The following is a 23,834-nucleotide window of genomic DNA, read 5'->3' on the forward strand; positions in this document are numbered from 1 at the left end:
TGAGCTGGTCCTTGGTCTGTCAGAGCAGACGACAGCCTCCAACTTGAAGCTCTTGCTGCAGGAAGGCAAGACTCGCACAGATCATTAAAGGTTTTAAAAAAAACCCAGCTCTTGTTAAATTTATAGACCTATCCCAAGCTCAAAGTCTAGGAGAGAGAAAGAAGAAAGAGCTGTCCTCATGCAAATTCAAAAATGCAAATAGAAGATACACTAAGAGATTGATCTGTTGAACCCTTTCAGGTTAAAGATCCACTTATGTACAGCTTTGTCAAAACAGCAATTGCCTGAAATGAATATTATTATCATTATTGATACTCTTACAATGATCTACTTTGTATGTAGTGATTGGAAAAAAATAATTTGAAATGTTCGGTTGCAGTAACCTTCTTCTAATACACAATTTAGCTTTTAATTGTTTATGTAATATAAGATAATAAACCTGTGAATCGCAAAAAAATTAAGCTGGCCATTGAAATGCAGTTAGAGTAATGCTGCAGCTTTCAAGATCACTTCTCCAAAGAACTGTGTAGGTGTTTTATTTCAATACTGTAATAGAGGCCTGAAGAAAAAAAAAACACCATAGATTGCTCTAGGAAGCTGTATTTTTCTCTGTTTCTGATCATCAGTTGTTTCATACATAAGTTATTTAAGATATTGTGCATATGTTCACAATACATCTGAATTCATTAATTTCCGCTAATACACTCCTGACCTTTCACATTCACGGGCTAACTGACTCCTATCTGTTATTAGTGTGAGTGAACCTGCGCCCCGAAACCTCCCGCATGCGCATATCCAACGCAGTAACGTCACATGAATGAACCACGTGCATCCTGAAAAACAACAAACGACTACCAGACCAAACCACGTAGCAGAGCAGGCGTTAATCTTGAAGATAATTTGCTCGGGACAGCTCTCTGATGGGCATTATTGGTGCAAGAGGAAGGCCAATAAGGTTAGATTACTTTTGTGCCATTCAGTGGCACTCGCTTAAGGTTATGCGCTCTGGGTGGTGCACCCGTCAAAGCTTCCTTTTAAGGTCGCATAGCCACGAATCTTTTTTTTTATTTATTTGATCGAGATCCAGGACCACATATGAAACCCCTCCCGGGCAGCTCCACCATGCTGGTGGACAGTTAGAGACTTCCGTTTGTCGTGTGTTGATAGCCATCACCAAGTTGTTCACCAACAGTCAGATTGACCACAGACCCCTGCTCTGTCAGACTGAGTCGCTCTTGGTTGGATGTTTTTGGGTGGCGGACCACTTTTAACCGAGCAGTGATACTGACGTGTGAAAACTCCGCTGTGGCTGATGCCAGTGTCACACACTACCATAACACTACCGTATCGGTATCACTGCTGTGTTGAGAACCAAATAATATCTGATCAGCAGTGGTCCTGTGGTCAGAAACTGAGCAATGATGAATGGGGTGGAGGATGACTGTGCCTCAGAAGCTGGACTACAGTCTGTAATTGTACACCTGTATAGCAGACTTATAATTTACATGAACCAAATAATGGACGTGCAAGGTAAGAGTTTCAGACAAAGTTCTTGGTGTAAGAAATATATTATAAAGAATGTATCTTTTAAAAGCAAAGACATTTGCCATGTGCTGTTTTGCCATTGTATATATTTACCCTCTAACACATTCTATGATTTCCACAGTAGTTTTCTCAGGAGCTGTGTTGACTGACGGTATGCTGGCTCTCCACATCTTTGGCCCAGGTTAGTGCACATCAACAGCACAAAGAGCACAACCACTCTCATCCTGCAGCTGGCTTTCTGCTGAGTTAACACTCGGAGCGCAGCACACAGCACAAAACTACACAAAACAAGGGTAAAACCAGGAAACCATGGGGGTGATTAATTATTGCTCACCCAATAGGTATTAAAGCTGTCTGTTATTATTAGAAAATGGCCTCATGTAAGCGCAGGAGAGACATGTCCTGCAAAAATTGTGGATTTAATAGTCCCTAAGAAATTGGACAGGGACACGATTTTTATTGTTTATTAGCTCTGTACTCCAGAACACTACATTTCAAATGAAACATTGAAGTAGGCCGGGATGATATCTCAAAATAATTAGCATGACATTTTATTTATTAAAAATGGGGATTTACTTTCTGTGCAGTTTCTTGCTCATATGCTTTTTAGCATTAAATGATTTAATGAAAGTCTTTAATAGAAATCATATGTTAAATTACATAATATTGAGTATCTCAACATCTTTTTGTAACAAACTATTTTGTCTCTTGTTTTAGAAGTTTTGACTGCGAACGTGTATTTGTGAGCTCCTGCAGGTGTTCGTTCATGGCTGTTTCTTCTCTTTAAATGATGCACACAAAAGTGACTTGTGTGCTTAGTAAAAGGAAATTCTGACTTGGTAAGTTTCTCTAGAGTGGAGCACTTATCATTATACCACTCTGAATAACTGTTTACATCTCAACAATTGAAAGTTTGTGAATTTGACTAAGTACAGGCAAAGTCAATCATTCCAGGTTTTTTTTAACAACAGTCAACAGAAATAAACATATACAAACCAAACAATTTTGTGCAAAGCATTGTCAACTGTTGAAATAAAACTGCTCCAATTTTAACATTTAGGAAAGATGTGTATAGACATGACATTCAGAGTCGTTTATTAAACTTCAGCAACAATTTAGCCTCAAAATTCTCATCAGTGACCCTGACTCTGTTTGGGGTGAGAATCAGGCCTGCGCAGCTGAATAATAACTGCTAATTCACCAACCTTTAACGCTGAAGATTGATGCACAGACTGCTGGTCACAGCAATGCAGATAAGAAAATGGCAAAGAAAGAGATTTAAGATGAACATTGATAATTTGGAGATGAATGGACTTGTTTGCATTTATAATCACTTCAGCTGCTTTCCTGATACGTTTAATCTGCAACAAGTCACAAAGCTGAAGTCAGCTGCCCCCCTTTTACCCTGTTCATCAATAGTCAGAACCCCCAGAGGACCACCAGTAAGCAAGTATTGTTTGGGTTGTTGGTTATTCACAGCACTGCATTTACATTAACGTGTTAGTGGTATATTAGTGTGGGTATGGATGCTGCACAGAGTGAATCACACATAGCATCTTGTTCGAATTGTCCCGTTCCACCTTAAACGACGCAGCAGTACAACATTAACGTATGATTCCCATTGTACAATGGCAAGCCACTTCATTAAGTACCCCTACCTTATATCTACTTTCCTTGTCCCTTTTATTAGCTCCACTTACCATATAGGTAAACTTTGCAGGTTACGATTACAGAATGTAGTCCATTTGTTTCTCTGCTTTGTTTGTTAGCCCCCTTTTACCCTGTTCATCAATAGTCAGAACCCCCAGAGGACCACCAGTAAGCAAGTATTGTTTGGGTTGTTGGTTATTCACAGCACTGCATTTACATTAACGTGTTAGTGGTATGTTAGTGTGGGTATGGATGCTGCACAGAGTGAATCACACATAGCAGTGCTGCTGAAGTTTTAAATACCTCAGTGTCACTTCTGGGCTTAGAATAGTCCCAACACCATTAATATCCAACCAACGGTATGCTGTGACCAGAAACTGACCACTGACAAAGATCTAGAGCATGACTGCAAAAACTGTGCAGCAACAAACAAGCAATTTTCTTTATATGTATTATATATTATATATTTGTATTAGACTTTATATCTTCAAGGTGAACCAGAAAATAGGTGTCTCTAATAGAGTGGACAGTGAGTGTTTAAAAACTCCAGCAGCACTGTTGTGTCTAAGCCACTCGTACCAACTCAACATACAGCAACATCCCATTACTATGTCAGTGTCACTGTAGTGCTGAGAATGATCCACCGCCCAAATAATGCATGCTCGCTTGTGGTCCTGAAGGGGTCCTGGAGATTTATGAATGAAATAAAGTTTTTTCTTAAATTTGTTCTTGAGTAAGGTCCTGAAAAAGTCTACGTCAGGTTCATTATCTGTTTTTAAACTGTTCACACCTTTGTGTTCTTGAGTGTGCGTGGATTCTGTTCTTACCTAAGAACAAAACCCAAAAAAGAAAACATTGGTGAATGTCACAATCTTCATGAAAACTGTGTAAGTGGGTTTTAGGAAGAAATTTCTTCCTAACGACAGTTGGTGAATGAGGTCCAATAGGTTTAGATACAAAGTAGGTATACTTAATGACGTGACTTATCAGTATAGATGTAAATTCCCCAATTTAAAGCTGGTATTCTGCACTTTGACTATATAGTCATTATTTAATTTCAAAACCCAGTGTACTAGAGTGCAGAACCAAAATATCAAAAATTAAAATACTTGTGGACTGAATGGCCATTTTGGTATTTATTACGGTTATTATCTTTTACAGCATGTGCTTAAGCTGCTTTTAGAATGAGCCCGCTGTTACTGTGGCTCATGTTGTGTGGTACTGTGATTTCAGAGATGGCGGTATGTTTGTTTTGCCACTGGTAATGATGTTAGAGGTCCTGTAGCCGTAGGTGCCAAAGCTGATGCTGCACCACTACATAGCCTACATGATGGGTTTATGGCAAAGCATATCAACAGACTGTAGATTCACCTCGCCCCCAGGAGGGGCCGCAAAGGTCCTCCACCAATTTTGGTTTCTGAAGGGATGCCCAGCGGGAATATCACCTTCCCTGTTTGTGTTCATTTGCCTGAGACTGCCTGCTGAAACATTAATGCGCATCTCCGTTTCTCTTCATGTACACTCTTAAAAAGAAAGTTTACCAAAAGGTTTTTGGCTTGGATAAAAACCTTTTATTTGCTATGGAAACTTTACATTATGTGAAGGTTCTTTAAAGTGTAAAACAGGTTCTTTACACTTGCTTATCCCATTCAGAAAAACAGTTCTTTGGAAAACCATTCATTGAAAGAAAGGTTCTTCGGGGAACCAAAAGTAGATCTTCTGTGACATTGCTGCAAGGGTCCCAAATTGGGACCTTTATTTTTAAGATTTTACACCTCTCTCTCTCTCTCTCTCTCTCTCTCTCTCTGTCTCTCTCTCTCTCTCTCTCTCTCTCTCTCTCTGTCAGTGAGCTAAGCCTTGCGAGATTAAGTCTGGACTGGCAACAGACATCTAGTGGAACACCCACTAGGGGCTGCACGAGGAGAGTACCAGCACGGAGAGAGATCAATACAGCGAGCGAAAGGGAGAACAAGATGATGTGGGGGAGGAGGGTAAGGGGGATAGAATAGTGAGGGTGAGAGAGGAGGGAAGGCAGAATGAGGTGGGAGAAGAGGGGGGTGTCAGTGTGAGGAGAGCAAGAGAGAGAGTCAGTCCAGCGCTGAAGAGAGGGAGACACTGAGATAGTGTGCGAGCAGGAGGAGGAGAGAGAGTGAGAGCAAGAGGGAGAGAGAGAGAGAGAGAGAGAGAGAAGCAAGGTGCAGCTTCCCACATTGCAGCCGCGACTGGCAGGCTGATAGGAGCTCCCTTCTAAACGGTGGCAACAACAGGCCGTATAACACTTTCTGGCTGAAAGATCGATACAGCATCGGAGAAAGACGAGAAGCTTCCTTTGGAATCAGAGAAGAGGGGTAGGAGTCCGCATCGAAGAGCCAAGATCGACATCACTAACTGGGCTTCTCTAACTAGGTAAGTTTGCGTCAATGTCTGAAATGAGCACGACTTTTTTCTGGTCTAGGAGAGGGTGCTGGACGTAGCTTTGGCTTGACCAGAGGAGCAGGTTGGGGCTGGCTATTAAGGGTGTCAAGTAAATGAATTAGTTCATAGGCTTTGCATCAATCACAACATTATCACACAGAACACTTCGACCCACACAGCATCAGTCTACTGATCTTATTCCAGGAACTGTTGCCTTACTCAACTAACAACTCTTAGCATTTCTGTTTTATTTGTGCCAAGATTATATGGTCACGTATGGATACTGGGCTGTTTCCGCGTTTACTTGCAAAAATAAGGCCAACGAGTATCATCAGCTTAGACTATTTATTAATTATTTCTTTTTTACAATCTAATAACAGTTTTGGTGAGTTGTACTCTAAGGATGTAATTTTTATAATATGATAAGCAGCTTTTTGACTGACGTATTATACAGTGCAGTTACATATTTTCATCTTCAGCTTTAATTTAAGGCCATAAGGATGTATTCCATAATATGATGAGCAATTTGTGTGCATGTAATTTCTCATGTTTTGCCTTACTGCTTGATTAGACAAAGGACAATCACATACTTATATTTGCATCATACAATGTTTTCTGATTTTCATTGTACTTTGTAGTGTAAAGTTTGCATCAGAAACATCTTTAATTTCTGAGGAAAGTCAGTCAGTGAGGGAAAAAAGCACAGTGTAATTATATAATAATAACTGTTATATACCCTAAAAAGTGCAATCTAAACCAATATTATTAATAAAGGCATTCTAAGATGGTGTTGACTGCAGGGTTAGGGTTTATATCAGAAATGTTTGTATTAGAAACTATTTCTGTCAGAAGTCAATGGAAAAATTCCATGTGAACAAGAGTGCGATTGCATAATATCTGCATCATATAATGGTTATTGGCTTTGACTGCACTTTTTTAGAGTCAAGTTTGTATCAGAAGCCCTGAAGTTCCGCTGAAATAATAAGGCCCTTTCATTGGATGGCATTCTTTTAAATTTGTCTTTAGCATTGCATTCTATATGATAAAATACCTTTAGGAGTAAAGATGACATTGTTCATGTATATAGCTGAATTTATATGCATATAGCTCATTGTGAAATACTGTGTCATAGACTTTTGTTTGTAATCAGTGATTCTCCCAATTTGCTTAAGTCCGTTTGAAAGATTGATCATACTTCTGTCCATTAACTCAAACATCGCTATATTCATCACTTTGTCAGAGTTGTGTTTCTTACATCATAATGACAATTACTTTTTAAAACTATAATACTAGCACTTGAGTGCAAGTGGATTAGTTTCAAGTAGTGCTGAGTTATTGTCTTTCTAACATTTAGGTGGCAGTTTCACCTACACTAGTATGCTCTATTTTCCAGTATTGTATGCACTCATATTTATTCTGTGCTTGTGCTGTTGGACTCTCTGGCCTTACCCTCTCTTGCAGAGATAGTGTGCAATTAAATAATCCTGAAATCAAATTTAAGAAAAGATTGTATTACTGCAGGGATGTTCCGGTGCTTGGGGCTTAAGCAAGTCCAAGGCCCAAGTTGTGCAAAAACTGGATGACTAAAATAGTTTTTCGGGTCAGCTCAACGGATATTGTGCTCGGGTTTGGTGTAAAGCAGAAAATCCTTGTAAAATCCAGCAGCATCCTGGTCCCTGAAACCAAAAAGATCCGAATTCTCCACACCCAGTTTGCATTTGCTGTCTTGCAGAATTTAATACAGCCAGAGCAAAACCAGAAATCTATCTATGATTGTTTTTTGCATTGGGAAAACTTTATGGCTGTGCCGTTTGAGGTGCTGATACAGCCCAAAGAGGCTGATGCTGCTGTGTGATTGCGTAGAAATAATATCTTTATGATGTCTTTATTTGCAGTGCCTTACCTTGACTATTTTATCTTTATCATTATTTTTTGACATTGTTTGTATTTTCTTTCAGACACTCCTATTTACCTGTTTCCTTTCACTTATAGTTGCGCCATGAAGATTATTGTAATATTTTTTAAGTGCTTAATTTGTCAAAGTCAGATGAGAGCACTGGCCATGAGCACAGAGTTAGATATTGGCATAATATTCAAAATCTGCTGTAGGGGTGGAGATGTCCTTACTGCTGAGTTTCTGCTGCCATATGAATCATAGCTAGTTCCTCTCCCCGACTCTGAATGCTATCATATGGTTGGTGGTGCAGCATCACCTCCCCACATGGCGTAAGACGAAAGCTCAGGGCTACACTGTAATCTCTCTGTAGGTAGATCACACCTCTATGCTGCTCACTCCTCCCTCGCTCCTTGTGGCATTCGTCTTGGGCACAAATTCAAAGCGCTTTACCCTCCCGCGTCTGAGAGGCCAGATAACATTCTCTGTCTCCTCCTGCCAGGGAGCGGGCCTATCCATTAAAAGCACACAGCATCACAGTGAAATTTATGTAAATGTAGATCAATAATGCGGCAGACGGACATTGGATTTGAAAAGCTCTGCTTTGGCTAAAACAGCAAAACCTTGCATGGACTACCAACAGGCACACATGCATAAAGCACTAGAGCACTCCAGGCAGAGCAGTGTTTAAAGCACATGAGAGAGAGGAGTTCTAGATTACTATACAAAAGCCTTGATGCTAATTTAAAGATACAAGCATAACTGCATACTCCATATTTAGAACCGCGCCTTAGCGCTGTCCTCCTTTTCACTTTTGCTCATAATATGCATGTAGATTTGTATTTCACCTTTCTCCAATTACTGAGACTGATGGACATCATTCAGTTCAGCATTGAAACATCCTGTCATCTCACTTCCTCTATATAATTTTTGCATTCATTTGCGGTCTGAGCGAATAATTAAAAGTTAACCCCTGAGGGTGATGGCAAAAATGACAAGATTGTGTTATTCTAAGTGGTAATTAATGATTTACATAATTTTTCAATCTAGGGCATTTGCCTGTTCGTAGTGCCAGCAGTGAGAATGTTACACGCAAGGTTCTCCGTTTATTGCTGTCACAAAAACCAAGGTAATTAAGCCAAGCTCCCCATTTGCATTTACAGTACTCTGAGCAGGGACTAGTGGCACTTAAAAAGAAATTGGAACGCAGATATGGACGGTCAAGGACCAATGTCATTGTAATGAAAGTGCTGAAATGGCTAACAGGACCATTCTTTGTCAGATGAGCCTGGAGAATTGGAGTAACCTTTCAGTGGCATCCAACTCGCTACTAATATTGTCATTGAGTTAAACATGGTTTGTTTGACGTTTCCGTCCATGTCAATGCTGAGTTCCCTTTTTGGCAGCTATCTATTGCTTCCCTGACTGTGAAATGATACACATGTGGATCGGTGTTCTCAATTGCCAACCTCATCACAAGGTGATGACGTTCTTAAAACCGAGGACACATCGGGATGAAGCAGATCTCTTTTTGTGGGAGTGCCAGCTCAAACGAGCCATTTCTTGTTCTTCTGCCTTACGTGCAGCTGTGGCCCATTCTGTCATGGGTTCAATCGGTTTGATAAATGTTGTGCAGGCTCCGAACTGATTGGTGTTCTCCTACTGAAAAGCCACGCTGGCCTCGTACAATATCCGGGTAGAAAGAAAGAGAATAAGTGAGGGAAAGAAGGGGGAGAACTGCTTGAACCCATGCCCTTCACTTGTGCACTCAGCTGCAAACCGCTTTTTCCCCCCAACTGCTTACCCACCCTTCGTGATGCAGTCTGACTGCCGAACTCTCACTTTTAACCCTATGTGTCCAGTAGGTGGAGTCGGAGGGCTCTCTCTTTGGGGCTATGGAAGCTTGCTGGTTGCTGATTTTGCCCTGAGGTAGCAAGCTGCCCTAAAACAAGGCACTTGTGGAGTGTCATAGCACCATAGTTGAACTTCGGCATGACGGTCTGTGGTAACGGGATTAGCTAATTGGGCTAAGTCAATCAACAGTGCCTCTTCTGTTCATTCACCCAGCAATGCACAAGCTACATTGCGGGATCTCTGTTCTAGACATCTTCATTTGGCTTCAGTAAAACCGTAACAGCTGACTCATAAAACATTATGTGACTGTGTGAGAAACAAGTCGGTACTATGTGTGCGTTTGTGAGTGAGAGAGCGAGCGCAGGAGAGAAAGCAAGCAAGAGAGTGATTGGTTGGCTGATAACATGAGATAAATTTTCAATGGCCCACAGCTTGAAAAGTGTTGCTGAGCAGAGGAAATCAGCAATCGATGGAGGGCCAAAAAAGCCCCAGTTATATACTACTCAGTGACAAAGAACATTTGTCTTATCAGCTAGCATTTGATCGGGCGCAGGCTAACAGGCCGATTGATTGCTCTATAAAGCTGTAGAATTGGAAGAAATGAATAAATCAAAAGAGATTAACAGACAGCCATACAACGGCCAGGGATTATTTCAGACCACTCGGGATTGGGCTAGTGTGGTGCAGAATTGTTTATTTGAGCTGGAAAAAGAGGAAAAAATAGTCAGAACAGAGGACGGCAAGTGAGAAGAGGGGGGGAAAGGAGGGGCCAAGGACAGGTCTTGTCATGTCGGATGACTGGAGTGACAGCCCAGATAAGCTGAGAGGGCAGCTCTGCCTTTCCACTTATAGAAGCTCTATAGGCACTTGTCAATCAGCCACATCAAAGTCAAACCCCAGTTCGTCACACGGAGTCAGAATGTACATGCTTGCTGACACCCTGTGAATTTTCATCAGTTTGCAGGTGATTGAAGTAAATGCTAGACTAAACAAGAACCTTGTTTTAGGGATCATTGAAATAAAATGAACGGATTTTCTCCTGATTGAGAGGAATCTTTGCTGGTGAAGGACTTAGTGCTTCCAAACCTCAGGCATCACAAGCTGATCCAAACATGGGAAGTTGCCAAAATCTCAGAGGGTGGGGATTGATGCTTTGCTGCAGGCATTTGCTTTAATTGCCTTGGAGGTGGGCTTTCCATTTTTAAGATGCAGATTCTATTTGGAAGACGAATTATAGCACTGACTTCTCTGAAGGCATCCAACTGTAAGGCCAGCAGCATTCTTTGCTCTCCGACGAAACTCGTGGGATCTGCTAAGAGTGTTGTTTTTTAAACTCAACTTTTTCCCTTGCATTTGCCAGGTTTTAAATACCAATCCAGAAGCTTGACTGTGTGTTCAGTAGACCTTTGCACCATGTGGCAGCTCCTGAGAGGTCTCGGTTTAAAGTTCAGGCTTGGAGGCCCTTAGCTGCCTGAGATGGGTTGTTTTATATTGCAGAGATATCATGTCGAGGGAGCTGCTGGAAGAGGCGTGTTTACAAAACGCTTCAGCTCTTTCTTTTTCTCTCCTTGCCTGTAACAACTCGATGCACAGAATGTTTAGTATGAGACTATCAAGGCCATTGTGGGCCAAAATGGTTGGGTGGATCCGCACTTCTAGCTTCCAGTTAGGTCTGAGGCAGCCCAAGCTTGTTAATTGATGTGTGATTAAGGAGTGAAACAATTATTTGCTCCAGTGAAGATTCCATCTGTCTGCAATTAAAAGGAATTGTATCATTAGCTTAATATGCTAGTTTCATTTCCGGCCATGGGCCCTAACCTCTCTAGTCACTGCTGAAGTCACCTTAAAGACACATATATTGGAGCCATATATCTCTATATATTCCTACCCCTGCTGTGTATGTGTGAAATTAATCCTTTTGATGCAATGCCCTTGTCAATTACCGCTGCTAATCCCACACTTAGAATGGCTTCCAGTGGAGGCACGCTTAGTGACTGCTGTCAGAAGCAATCATCGACAAATCCATAAAGTTAAAGGACACTCTGTTCATACAGTAGGCCTGCAATCCAAAGCTCGAGGACGTATGTTTCTCGTGCTGTATGCGATCTGGACAAAAAGAAGATGAACAAAAACCAAGAAAGAGATGTGTAAATATTTTGCATTTTCAATTCAGAAACAATTACAAGAGGCTGTTATTAATTAGTCCTGAATGTGAGATGGCTTGATACAAATGATTTTGTAATGACTGCTGGGCAGTAGTAGTAATTACAGCAGTGGCACTGATTACATTCACCCAATAATTAAACAAACACCATTGATTTCCCACCGAGAGAGTCCAACAGTCCAAAGCCTAATTCCCAAACACCCAGCATCTATCTTTCCATCCCTGTTTCCTGCTCTCCCCACGGCAATAGGCCAATCAGATAATTGCAATTTGGGAAATGAACAAGCAGTCAATTCCAGTACATTGACTGTCAGAACACACTGATGTGCCGAGCATTGCTAAAATCAGCTTTTATTTAGCTCGTTTTTGTTCACAGACGTGAAACGGGAACGATTTTGTTGAAAAGATGTGTCTTTTATTCCAGAGAGATTTTTTCCCTTTTTTGAATATTTGCTCTGACCCAGTGTTTGAAGCTGTGTGACTGGCACATGTTGGTCTTTCAGCAGTAACTTCTCCCCATCTGTGCAGGCAGATGGAGAAAGACTCCCACGTAGCTGTGTAGCAGTGTTTAGCTGCCAATTTCCATCCATTCTGTTTTGTAGTTAAAAGGAAGAAGGGAAGTATTTGCTATACCGCATGCATCTTCACACTTCCATTTTATACCACCTCGTTGATGAGTGTGCTTTTTGTGTCTGTCTGTTTGTCTGTTTAGCTATCTATCTGTCTAGCTATCTGTCTGTCTGTCTATCTATCAGAGCTGGGAAGATTCATGGTGCCAAGATGTGATTATAAAATGATTTTTGATGCATTTTCATTTTTGATTTTTATACACAACATTGTTTTTTTTTTTTCATTTTTTCATTTTTCTTTTTTTTTTTCATGGCACTTTAGCTATAGGTTTAAAGACTTTTTAACATTAACTCATTTAATTAAAATCTTCAATGAAAATTACATCTTTTGTAATATAATACTGAGTAACAACTGTTTCGGCTGTAGTTTTGGAAGTTGTAACTGCAAATGTGCATTTGTGGCCGTTTCTTCTCTTTAAATGACACACACAAAAGCCACTTGCATGCTAATAGCTCCCCCTAGTGGAGAAACTCCAAGCTGCCACACATAAAAATTTTGACATCATCTGGACCGTTATGACACTTTAGAAAATGCCACACTGTTGGAAATATGCTTTCCTCAGATGGCATGTCACACTATAGGACGCCTATGTTTAACATTATGTATACTTTATCTATCTGTCTGTTTGTCTATCTGTCTGTCTGTTTTTGTTCATGTATTATTTGTGCACGTGTATGCAGAACATATCAGCTCATGAGCCCATGTATACATATATAAAAAATGTATATATAAGTATGTAAAGCAATGGTGTAGTCAGGGAAGAACTGAAAGCTCTGCTTAGAGACTGAGATTATGTAGGAAAAAGCTGCTGCACTTGTCCACTCGATAAAATAGAATAAGGTTGTTGAGATGTAGTCTTCTGTATTTGAAGTACATGTGTTTTGCTATAAATACTTCATATTATAGTATGACTAAAGTATTCCCTTGTTGCAGTAGACAAAGAAGCAATATCTTTTCTTTTTCCCTTCTGAGTAAGATCCTCAGAGACAGTTCCTGACTTGAATAGCACACACACACACTTTGTTTAGCATTAGTCTTAGCAACAATGATCTGTGTGAGTCTGTAACTCTGGCAGTGTATTCATGCTTCAACCATTGTTTCAAGTTATATCTTCTTCCCCATTTCACATTCTTCAAGCTTCAATATTTAGGATATTATAGAGCACAAACCGAATTTGGACATTTAAAGGAAAATACATTTCTCACTCTGAAATCTGTAACCTGCCATTAAAAAGCAATGTTGAAAACCTCTCTTTTTTTCAGCATAACACTAGCTGTGCCTCTCATAAAGTGCTATTAATGTCTCTAGGCCTTGCAGACGCATATGCATGAGGCCAAAAAAAAAAAAAGGCTTCAGTCTGATCGGCTTTTAAAAACCCAACCACGACCTCCACTGTCTGAATTAATATTTCTCATTATTTGAGCCCGCCACCCCGGCGAGAGCGCACAATGAGGCTTTCTGGGGCCGTAGTGTGTATGTGGTGCACTGGATGAGCCTGTTATGAAGAAGAGGACATTGGAACTGGCAAGGGGCTTTTGTTCTAATCAGGCCATTTTGGACAGACGTCACACTCTCCAACACACTGCATATCTCAAAGCTCCTGACTGACTCTGGGCCCCGGTCCACAGGAGGAGGGCCACCCGGGCCGTTTATGGATTAAATGAATTATTTATTTTCTCAGGTCTTGCAGAATGAAGGGAAAAAAGAGCACTTTCATGTATTTGCCTGACATTCGTTTTTACCTCAATGGGTATTGACTTTGTGCAGGGTAGCAAGACAGGAATTGACCAGGAAAAATGCACTGACCTTTTACAGTTTGTGTTTCAACGAGGGACATAGCATTACAACTCCTGCATATCTAAGAGCATGAAGACTGTGGCCAGTATTTAAGGACTGTTGGCTGAGCTAGTAAAAACTGCACAATGTTTTAGTGTGAGTCAGGGATGTGAGTTTTCTGGACCCCTCATTTTGTTCAGTGTTCACCAGTATTCAATGCTGCACTGTCTGCACTTTAGGAAAAGAAGTGGTGCAAGATGCAGCTGTGCATTAGGGCTACACAATATATCGTTAATTATTATCATGACATTGGTTTTTCCAATATTGAGATCACAAAGTCTTCTAACAATATGCAGATTATTGCATGTTTTGAGTGTTTTGGCCAAACTTTGCTAAGTCAGATGAGTTTCTGAGGGTGTATGGACATTCATGTGTCAGGGCATTTATGTGATGTCTTCATGTCACATCAGATATTCCTCAAGGCATATATAAAATTGCAATATGAAGCAATATAATTTCAATTATTTAAGGCTGGTCTGAACAGCATTTTACAGGCTTCGAATACTCTTGTATATTTTTGAACTTGTACTTGAATACTAATTTTTAGAATCACTGTTAAAATTTAATATTTAAGGTGTTTTAAGCTATCTGTCAAACAGAATAAACCCAAGCCTTTTTTTTTCAAGTTGTGCTGGAAAGCAACAGCAGTAAAAAACGTTGTTGTGATTGTGATTTCAGCAGAATAAACAGTTTTAAACCTGCTATAAAATGTTCTAATTATAAACAAAAAGGAAGAAAAAATAGCTAATATTCTAATAGCTAATATTCTCCCCTGAAGTTGTTACGAAGTTGGAAACTGTGGATTGGATGTGTAGTTGTACTTGAAATAGGATCACTTATTCGAGATGATTAATCAGACTTGTTCTGCGTTCATGGTGTACCAGCCTCCCGCATATGTGATTTGTTTCTGAGGCATCTCTACCCTTTTAACTTCAGTGGTCATGTAGAAAGCTGTGCAATTTGCTTCACTCTGGGACAAGGTGATGTGGATGTCTAGCATTAATTTATGATGCATTCATAAATTGGCAACTAAGCTAGCTGTTTACTTTTCCATATATTTACAGTGACTGCTCTAGACAAAGCTTCCAAATAGTAAATAGAAAGCCAAACACTAACATAACAAACGAGTATTCAAATTATTCTGGTCAGCTCTTCAAGGCTAGCACTTTGTCCATGTCATGCAGTCCTACTGCATATTCATTAATCCATTATTTCTTTTTATTTTACTACACAGTATCAAAAGGTTGATACTGTGTTGTAAAATGACTACATAGTATCAACTACACAGTATCAAAATTGGACTGGGTTCATTCTCTTGCTGTTCACACCTGGGCACTGAAATAACAGTTGTTTCCTAAGTTGAGTTTCTGTGTTGTAATCTTACTCACGTAGCAAATACAGTTAAAAAATATACTTCACTCTTGTTCATTGGTAAAATCACCATAGCAAATACAAGCAGAAGTCTGTCTATTGAGATAAGGCAGAGACCATTTTTAGTGCAGGACGGCAGCCATTCTTTGCGAAAGCACACACAGTGGCTTAAGAAAAAACAAGATCCCTTTGAAGTTCAATTATTCAAATTGGGATTGGCATACTTAAAACAGAGAAAAGTAGACTGGGAAGTGAAAAAAGTGAAGTACAATCCCAGACAAAAGGTTGCTGATGACAACTTGGTGTTTTGTCCTTTTAATTTGCCACCCAAAATGGGCAAATCCAGGAATGATGCCCATACATAGACATTTGTGTCAGCCCAGTTGTACGCTATAGAGCCAGTGGGCGCAAGGAACCGTGAAAGGGATTAGATAAATGTTTTCCAGAAATATTTTAAAGAAATGCACGAGTCATGCTGGGGCAGTCATGCCTGAAATTGGGAGGACTCGCATATTGAGGCAAACATGTCGGATCATACACCATCTATTGTCAGTTTCGCAGCATGGTCACCTTTTCTATTCCCTCAGCCACTCTCGTATAACTACAATGGAGAGGGGACTCATGGACGAGGCACTTTCCAAGGAATTCGTTATAAAGCAATTCAAAGGTCAGTGCCCTGCAAATCGGACTGTAATTTTCAATGCACATCTTTACAGTGGGCAAACCTGTGGCATGAAGAAGCCATCATATCAAGAATGAGATGGCAGAAAGGAGTGATGAAAAAGGGGTCATGTTAATATCTTTAAAGCCCTTTTGAAAAAGTGGACCAGAATCTGAATAGGCCACCCTACAGCAAGGTTCTCGGGTGAAAATGGAATCTGTAGCATCGCCGGAGAGTTCACCTTAGGGCTGGGTTCATTCTCTTGCTCTTCACACCTGGGCACTGAAATAACACCAAGCATCTGCAGTGCATCCTCGGCACATGCAGTTATTTCAGTTTACTCCCACTGTCGTTTTTTTTTTCTTCAAATTCTTGCAGTTCAAATTCTTACTAGCCTGAGCCGCAGGGTAAGAAGAACAATACTGGACTGATTTATTACTTTTTGAGACACACAAAAAAGATATGCTCTCTATTTACTGTAGACTGTTAAAGAAACTGCATGAATGCTGGAGAGCTGACAAGGCCGTCCATAACGATGTTACGGTTGGACAGTACTGGTGTAATGTTTTAACAGACGTTTTAAAACCAGAGATTTGTAAAACATATCTTCTGACTTCATCATGTCTGCACTGACAATATATAACACAAGATCTCTGACCACCCACAGTTCAGAAAGCTCACACAGTCCTTTACTGTCTCCACTGCTTCACTGTAGGAAATATAATTTTTCTAATACCTTTCCCTTGCACCCATCTGTCATTTTTTGCTGCAAGTTCTTTCTCAAGGCGCTCTGGCAGCGCACATGTTCTCTATCACCTGCGGAACTGAAAGTGTCAAAAAGTCTACAAGTCCCTCAATAGTTTTGGGTCAAAGGGCTGTCATACGAGAGAGTATCCACAGACAAACTTTGTGTGAACCACTAAAGCTACACATTTACAGTCGGCAGTTCCAATCTTGTTTAAAGGAGCCTGAGCTTTCTCAGCTTTCCTGGCTCTAATTTTTTTTTCTTTCGGGCCACTGCTCCTGTTCAATCAGAGCCAACAATATTCCGAAAAAATAACAACAACTTCTTGTTCGCCGTGCCATGTCCGTCAATTACAGTGTGCAGTGTATGCCAGAGAGGGAAGGATGGGTACATAGAAAGTCTTTCTCCTCTGTTTTCTCGCTTCTCTTCTCTTTCCTCTCATTTCCTTTCCCTTATACCTGTGTCCTACTTGTCAGCTCTGTCAGAGGCATCCTTCATGTATGGGTGGATGGATCAATAATTAGCTTAGGGCTTTTCAACATTTTGAAGTTTTTCAAACTAAGCATGCTGTTACTATGAAGTAAGGTCAGTTCTGCTCTCCCACCATCTTTGTAGATGAATTGGAATGTAACAGCAAAGAAGCATCCAGTAACCCAGAGGCAAGTTTGTATAATCTGCAAGCTCAAACAGAATCTAAAGATGTAGGCTTTTCAGTGGAAAACATAGAGTTTGGGTAGATAGAATGTGGAAAGCTAACCAAGAAAAATGTGCTTGGCACAGCGTTAAATCGTCGCTCAATGTTAGACAAATGGCCGTACTCAATAAGCTGTGTTGCTTTCTGTGGCAGGAAGAAATTTGTCTTGTAGCTGGTTTCTGTAGACCTGAAGCTGACCCAAAGCTGCATCGTTGGGCTAATTTGAAATGCAGTCAAACAAGCATCTTTGCTCTCCTTCCACTGCCAGGCTGAGTTCGATGCCAGCCACTGAACACATCACAGACGCTTTGAAAAGTGGAGCAAACAACATCCACTCAGTTATGATCTTCGGATCTAGTTTTGACCATTGCATTGTTTATAGATAAACACAGCCAACCAAGACAGAAAGAATTTGAACCAGTCTTCCAACTAAAGACAATTATAATTATTCAAATTAGGATTTTCTTTAATTGGAAGACCGGTTCAAATTCTTTTGTTGTAGGTGGTGATCTGAATAGTGTAATCAAGAGAATGTTGCTTGGCCTCACACAGTGAAGAAGCAGAGTTCAATAGGATTCAAACTGCCATATATATTTTTGTCAGTTCCTCCTGAGCTGGGAAGAATAAAAACTAGAACGAAGCCAATGTGCATAAATTGAGTTTTTCATTAGGCAGGGAGCACAGGGAGAATATTGGGTGAGGTGCTCAGGAGCTGGATTGCAAGACAAAGGCACCCGCCAGTGTCTGGTAGTGTCCTCCCCCCCACCCCCCACGCCTCAGATGTTTCGCCTTCACAACCCCTGCAACCTCCCTTGCACTGACGGTACGGTTGCCTGGGAAACGGCTGGCTGCCGGGATGGAAAGAAGGGCAGTGGAAGTGAAGAGGGTCTCTCAGGTCCACTGTTTCCCACCCGCCCCCCTCAGCTCGTGTTTGGTCCGACCTGCTGGGCGACTGCCTTTCTACCCATGAATCTCAGAACAGAAGGGCCACTCAGGCAGTAGCCCAACCAGTAGTTCTTTTAACATGGGTTAAAGATTGTAAAATCAGTGTATCCACATGTATATTCTTTGTCTGAATGTATTGTCTTTTATATTGGCGCTAGAGCATTTTTGATTTGGACACTATAAAGCACAGCTATGGAAACATTACCACATTGATATGCACATTTTTGTCACTGCTGGTTTTTGTTGTATCAAAAAATGTTTTCATGAATTTAATGTAATTCATCAAATATTTAATTACATAGTCCAGTGAATTACATTTACATTTGAGTTACTTTTAGTATTGACTGGTTTGAGTGTGTACCCCTAAATTTTTCATTTAATTTCAACAGCTTTCAAAAACGAGCAAAAATTTTTCTTTCCATTAAACAAGACAGTATGCGCAGTAATAACTTTAGTGACTAATGAATCAAACTCATATCGTAACAAAATACCTCCTCTTTTGCTTCTGAACACAAATGTAGTATTGAACGTTTAGAATCATCTGACAAAAGTTCTTTGCCTGTGTTAATGAACTATGTTGAATGATACCATGCTTTTGTGATCGTGATAACTGCCATGTTTAAGGAATAACTAAATAAAGCTTTGCTCTGCAAACAGTGGCCAACTAACATAGGATTCTGGGTGCAAATTAAATGTATTGATGTCTGGCTTTACCTATCAAACATGTTCTGCTGTTCATGGTTCTGTGCATGTAGATCTAGTCATAAATGGTAGCCACAGTGCACCCAGGGCTTGATGTAGAACATCAGCAGTGGGTGGAACCTGAATGTGAATGAGCCTAAAAAAAATGAGTGTCAAAAGTGTCCCTCCAACTGGCTGTATGCTCTAGCCTCCAGGACAGCTGCTCTAATTGAATGTCAAATTGCTCTCCTCACTGGCTGGGGAACAGTGCTTTCACAGTTCGTTTTTGATGGCTAATACACACCACCTGCCTAGCCACCTGATCTCAGGTCTGCAGGCGTCCAGCACAGGGCAGATGCACTTTCGTCCAAACAGCCCAAAGGACTTGGGCCCAGCTCAAACGATAGAAGCAGCTCCAACACACAAAAAGGAATGAGAGCACTTCAAAGGCGCAGTCAGGGGAAAAAATGCTGTGTGTCAAATCCAGGTTATTGGTACTTGCTGTTCCTATTTAGTATGGCACTGAGAATGCTACTGACCGCCCATATTTTTGCAGGAAGCGAAACAGCCAATTTGGGACGCCCTGCCATCCTGTTCCAACAGGGTGCTGCTGTGTCTTTTTATTTCTGCTTGGAGGCACATATGGTCCACCAAAGCCAAAACAGCAGTAACCAACAGGTCCACCGCTCTACATGAACCACAGCTTTAATGATTGGGCTTAGGGTTTTTTCTTCACTGGCTTCTAGCAAGTCCAACATAATGAGACACCAAATATTTGCTTTCTGTTCATACTATTTGAATTTTTTGAACACTTCTACAAATCCAATTCCAAAAAAGTTGTGACAGCATGTGAAATGCAAATAAAAACAAAAAGCAGTGGTTTATAAATCTACTTTGGCTTGCAGTTAAACAAAAACAGTACAAAGAATATCAACTTCATTGTTTTCTTGTAAATATGCGTTCATTCTGAAATCGATGCCTGCTAGTTGGGACAGGGGCAGTTTATGACTAGGAACATTGTGATATTTTCAAACAATTTCTTATTCTGGGTGTAAAGGACAGGACCTTCGATTCCTCAGTTTCTCCTCAGATCCTGCATTACAAAGAGCAAGCTTCTGTGATGTATATCACCACATGGGCTCAAGTATACTTTGAAAAAAACTTTGTCAGTAAACGCTGTCTATTGTTAGTTAAGACTGTACTATGCACAGTGGAAGCCATATGTCAACAGTGTCCAGAAACACTGCCGACTTCTCTGGGCTTAAGCTCATCTGAAATGGACTGTTGCACAGTGGAATTATGTGGAGCTGTGGTCTGTCGAGTGAATTAAAATTTTTTTTTTTATAGAAATAATGTACGTGCGTTCTCTGTGCCAAACAAGAAAAGGACCATCCAGATTGTTACCAGGGTAAAGTTCAAAAGCCAGGGTCTGTCTTGGTGTGAGGGGGTGGGTGTTAGTGGGTAACTTGTACATTTGTGAGGGCCACACACAAAGGCTTGTGGTATGCATGCCTCCAACAGAGGGATTATTTGTGTGTTTATTGTTTGTTGTTTGCTAGTTTAAGTTGCTTGTTAAGTGTCGGGGCTGTGGGTTTTGTGTGTGAGTGTCTAGGTGAATAGTATGACTATTGGTCCCCTTCCCCACGGTTTGAGATTCAAATGTGTTTCTGCCAGTGTGTTCATTAAAGAGCACTTCTCGCAGCAGATCATGGCCACCCTTGTGTTTCTTCTTCTGCTGACACTACAAGATGCTGTCTTTTCAGCACCATCTTTTTCAAGGATGTTCATGCTTATTTCAACATGACAACACCAAGCCACGTCCTGCATGTGTTGCAACAGCATGGTTGCAAAATCAGAGAGTTTGGGTCCTAGACTGGCTTGCCTGTAGTCTAGAACTGTGTCCCATTGACGAAGAGTGTCTTTTTAAGCTCAAAATACAACAAAAGGACCCATATGGTTGCGCCAACTGTATAGACTTGTGTAACAGAAGAGTGGCAAAAAAATCCATTTCCAAAACTCGACCAATTAGTGTCTTAATTCACCATATGATTATTTAGTCTGGTTATAAGGAAAGATGATGCATCACAGAGGCAAACATGCTCCTGTCACAACTTTTTTGGAACATGTTGCAAGCACCAAATTTGGAATGAGCATTTAAAACAAAAAACAATCAATTTTGTACTATTTTCAATTTAATATAGATCCAACAGAATTTACTAATCACTGCTTTCTGTTTTTATTAGCATTTCACATACTGTCCCAATTTTTTTCGAGTATATCTAGAATTCTGTGATCTCGTGAAATGTTTTTTATTCATGAAGTCTACAAATAAGTTCAAAAACCTAGGAAAATTTATGAATAACTTACCATTATGTTGGATCCCTTTATCTTCAAGGATTAAATTGGAATTTGTAAGGTCTTGGAACTGTAGGTGTTGTAGCTAGCTAGGTTACAGAAATTGACTTAAATATATATTAAAATATTATAAATATATATGCCCATTTTGAATTTGATGCCAGCAGCACATTTCAAAAAAGTACAGGGGCAATAAAAGACTGGTAAAGTTGTGTAATGCTTTAAAAACACCTGGTGGAACATCAGGCATAAAAAGAACATTCTAGAGAGGCTGAGTCTTTCAGAAGTAAAGATGGGGAGGGGCTCACCACTCTGTGAAAGACTGTGCAGGCAAATAGTGCAACAATTCAAAAACAACTAAAAGAAGAGGTGATGCAACACAAACATGCCCATGTCCTAAATTTTGCTGGTATTAAATTCAATAACTATTTTCTATTGAAAGGGTTTAAATGATTTGCCCATCATAGCATTCTGTTACTTTTTTGCAAAAGGGGTTGTACAAGCAACATCAAATAAATGAATTATGTTGTCTTCAGTTATTTGTTTTGCGTAAAATCATATTTGATCTAAGGACAATTCCACTCCATTGAAAACCAGATTAATTTCCAATGGCAGATTTTAATTTTTTACAATCAGTGTAGCATTTTGCACTGAAAGCTTTTTTTTTTGTTGCAACAACGATTTCATTTTATATTGAGGTAACAGTCTGTGTATGCTGATGCTACTCTTCTGATTGAATAGACAAGTATGGCATATATGAAGTATTGCGAATCCACAACTTTTTGTTGTTGTTCACTGCATTTGTCCCTTAGGGCTGGTTTCCCGGAAATGGATTAGGCCACATCTTGGACTAAATTGCAGTGCCAGTGGTGTATCACTATTGGAAATTGGTTTTATTTAATCTGGATTTAGTTAGGTAAACTCGATATGATGTTAATGGTACACTTTGTTCTACACCTGAAACATGGTTGGCTTTTAATTCTTTCTTTTTCTATTATATAGTAATGCTTGTTTCAGTCAGCTGCAGGTATAACCAGAAAAATCTGGATAAGCGGAGGCACATTTTTTTTTTCTCCTGTTCCAAGTTACCTAGATGGTTCCAAATTGTTCTGGCCCAATTTAACCCTCTTTATTCTGCTTTTAGACTATTTATTCTGATACCACCTCAGCTCATTATTCAGAACCCTAAAGTAAACCCCTTGGTTTGAGGCAATTGCTTCTTAAGGCTTACTTTGCAAGCACTCTTGTTACACTTCAAGTACTGAGCAGTCCAGCGCCATTTAAGAGGTGATAAAACACTAGATCCCTGAAGAAATGTGCTTGGCAGCCATGCCAGTTGGGAACTGAATCTTAATAGCCCCAGCTTGATGCCACATATCCTTTCTCTCCAGCTCCTACCATCGTCCAAAAAGCAGCACCATCGTTATGATATCACCAGTATTGCTGGCCAAGCTGACAGCCATTTCAGCCTCGGCTACCAAAATCTCTCACAAACTATTCCGGATTTGTCTTATTTCTTGAGTGCCCCCCAAGGGTGGCAATCCCTGAGCATGAGAGCAGACCTTGGCAGTGGGTTTTTTGCTTCACGTCTCTGTGTGCCCAAAGAGCACTGGAGGTGCAGCTGGACTGCAGCTAATAGTGTGTGTGCAAAGCTGCTGGCACGCTCAGATGTGAGTGTCTCTCCTGTGGGACCCTGACAGCCTCCCTCGTCAGCCCTCTTGTCTGGCTTGGTTCTCCACCTCAGGGCCCCCCCCTTCCCCCACGGCAGTGGCCCCCACAGGTGCTCCCTCTTGCTTTAATCCATTCGTCCTTCCCTTCCATTAGCACAAGCAGAGCCACTGTGCACATCACCTGCCATGGAATCATCAGTGGGCCATCCAAAAAACAATGCAGGATAGCATGCCCATGTGAACAAGCCTGTATCACGTAACAAGCCTGTATGTGTACCATAGCAGTACAAAGCCATGTTTGCAAACAAAAAAACATGTAATGGCAACAATGTGCTGTGAGTAACATTACATACACTATGTGATGTTAGAAGGTGAGCTGATTTCACAGTTCATGATTATGTAACATAAAGTTGCAATTCGCTGTAGTTGATAAGTGCGGTCTAAGGGCCACTGTATACTTGCTTTTAACTATGCATACATGTGCGCACTTTGACTACACAAAGAGCACTGTTCACATACTCTTGTAGCTTTTGTCTTTCTGGAGGATTAACCCCCTTGGGGCAGTTAAGGGCCGATAAATCCCTGATTTACTAAAACTTGTATCCGTTTATTCTTGTTTGTGAGTTTTGATTTCTACCTGTAAAGTGCCAGTGATTTCACACCAACTGTCCTGGCAAGCATATTTTTTCGCTGTGGAGCGGCTTATAAATGTCACATAAATGCA

General features: G+C 40.5%; 1 protein-coding gene and 1 long non-coding RNA gene across 2 annotated transcripts in view; both read left to right on the forward strand.

The window, feature by feature from the left end:
• Positions 1-839: 839 nt before the first annotated feature.
• On the forward strand, positions 840-5,162 carry LOC118826434. Its single transcript, XR_005008750.1, has 4 exons — positions 840-1,530; positions 1,667-1,726; positions 2,263-2,384; positions 5,042-5,162. It is a non-coding gene; the product is annotated as an uncharacterized LOC118826434 (long non-coding RNA).
• An 82-nt stretch (positions 5,163-5,244) lies between these two features.
• Positions 5,245-23,834, forward strand: part of tnr (tenascin R (restrictin, janusin)) — a 238,576-nt gene continuing 219,986 nt past the window's right edge. Inside the window, exon 1 of the mRNA XM_036597368.1 lies at positions 5,245-5,601. The gene's annotated coding sequence lies outside the window, so the exon portion shown is untranslated. The remainder of the gene's footprint in view (positions 5,602-23,834) is intronic.

Source organism: Colossoma macropomum, unplaced genomic scaffold, assembly GCF_904425465.1.
Source record: "Colossoma macropomum unplaced genomic scaffold, Colossoma_macropomum, whole genome shotgun sequence".
NCBI lineage: Eukaryota > Metazoa > Chordata > Actinopteri > Characiformes > Serrasalmidae > Colossoma > Colossoma macropomum.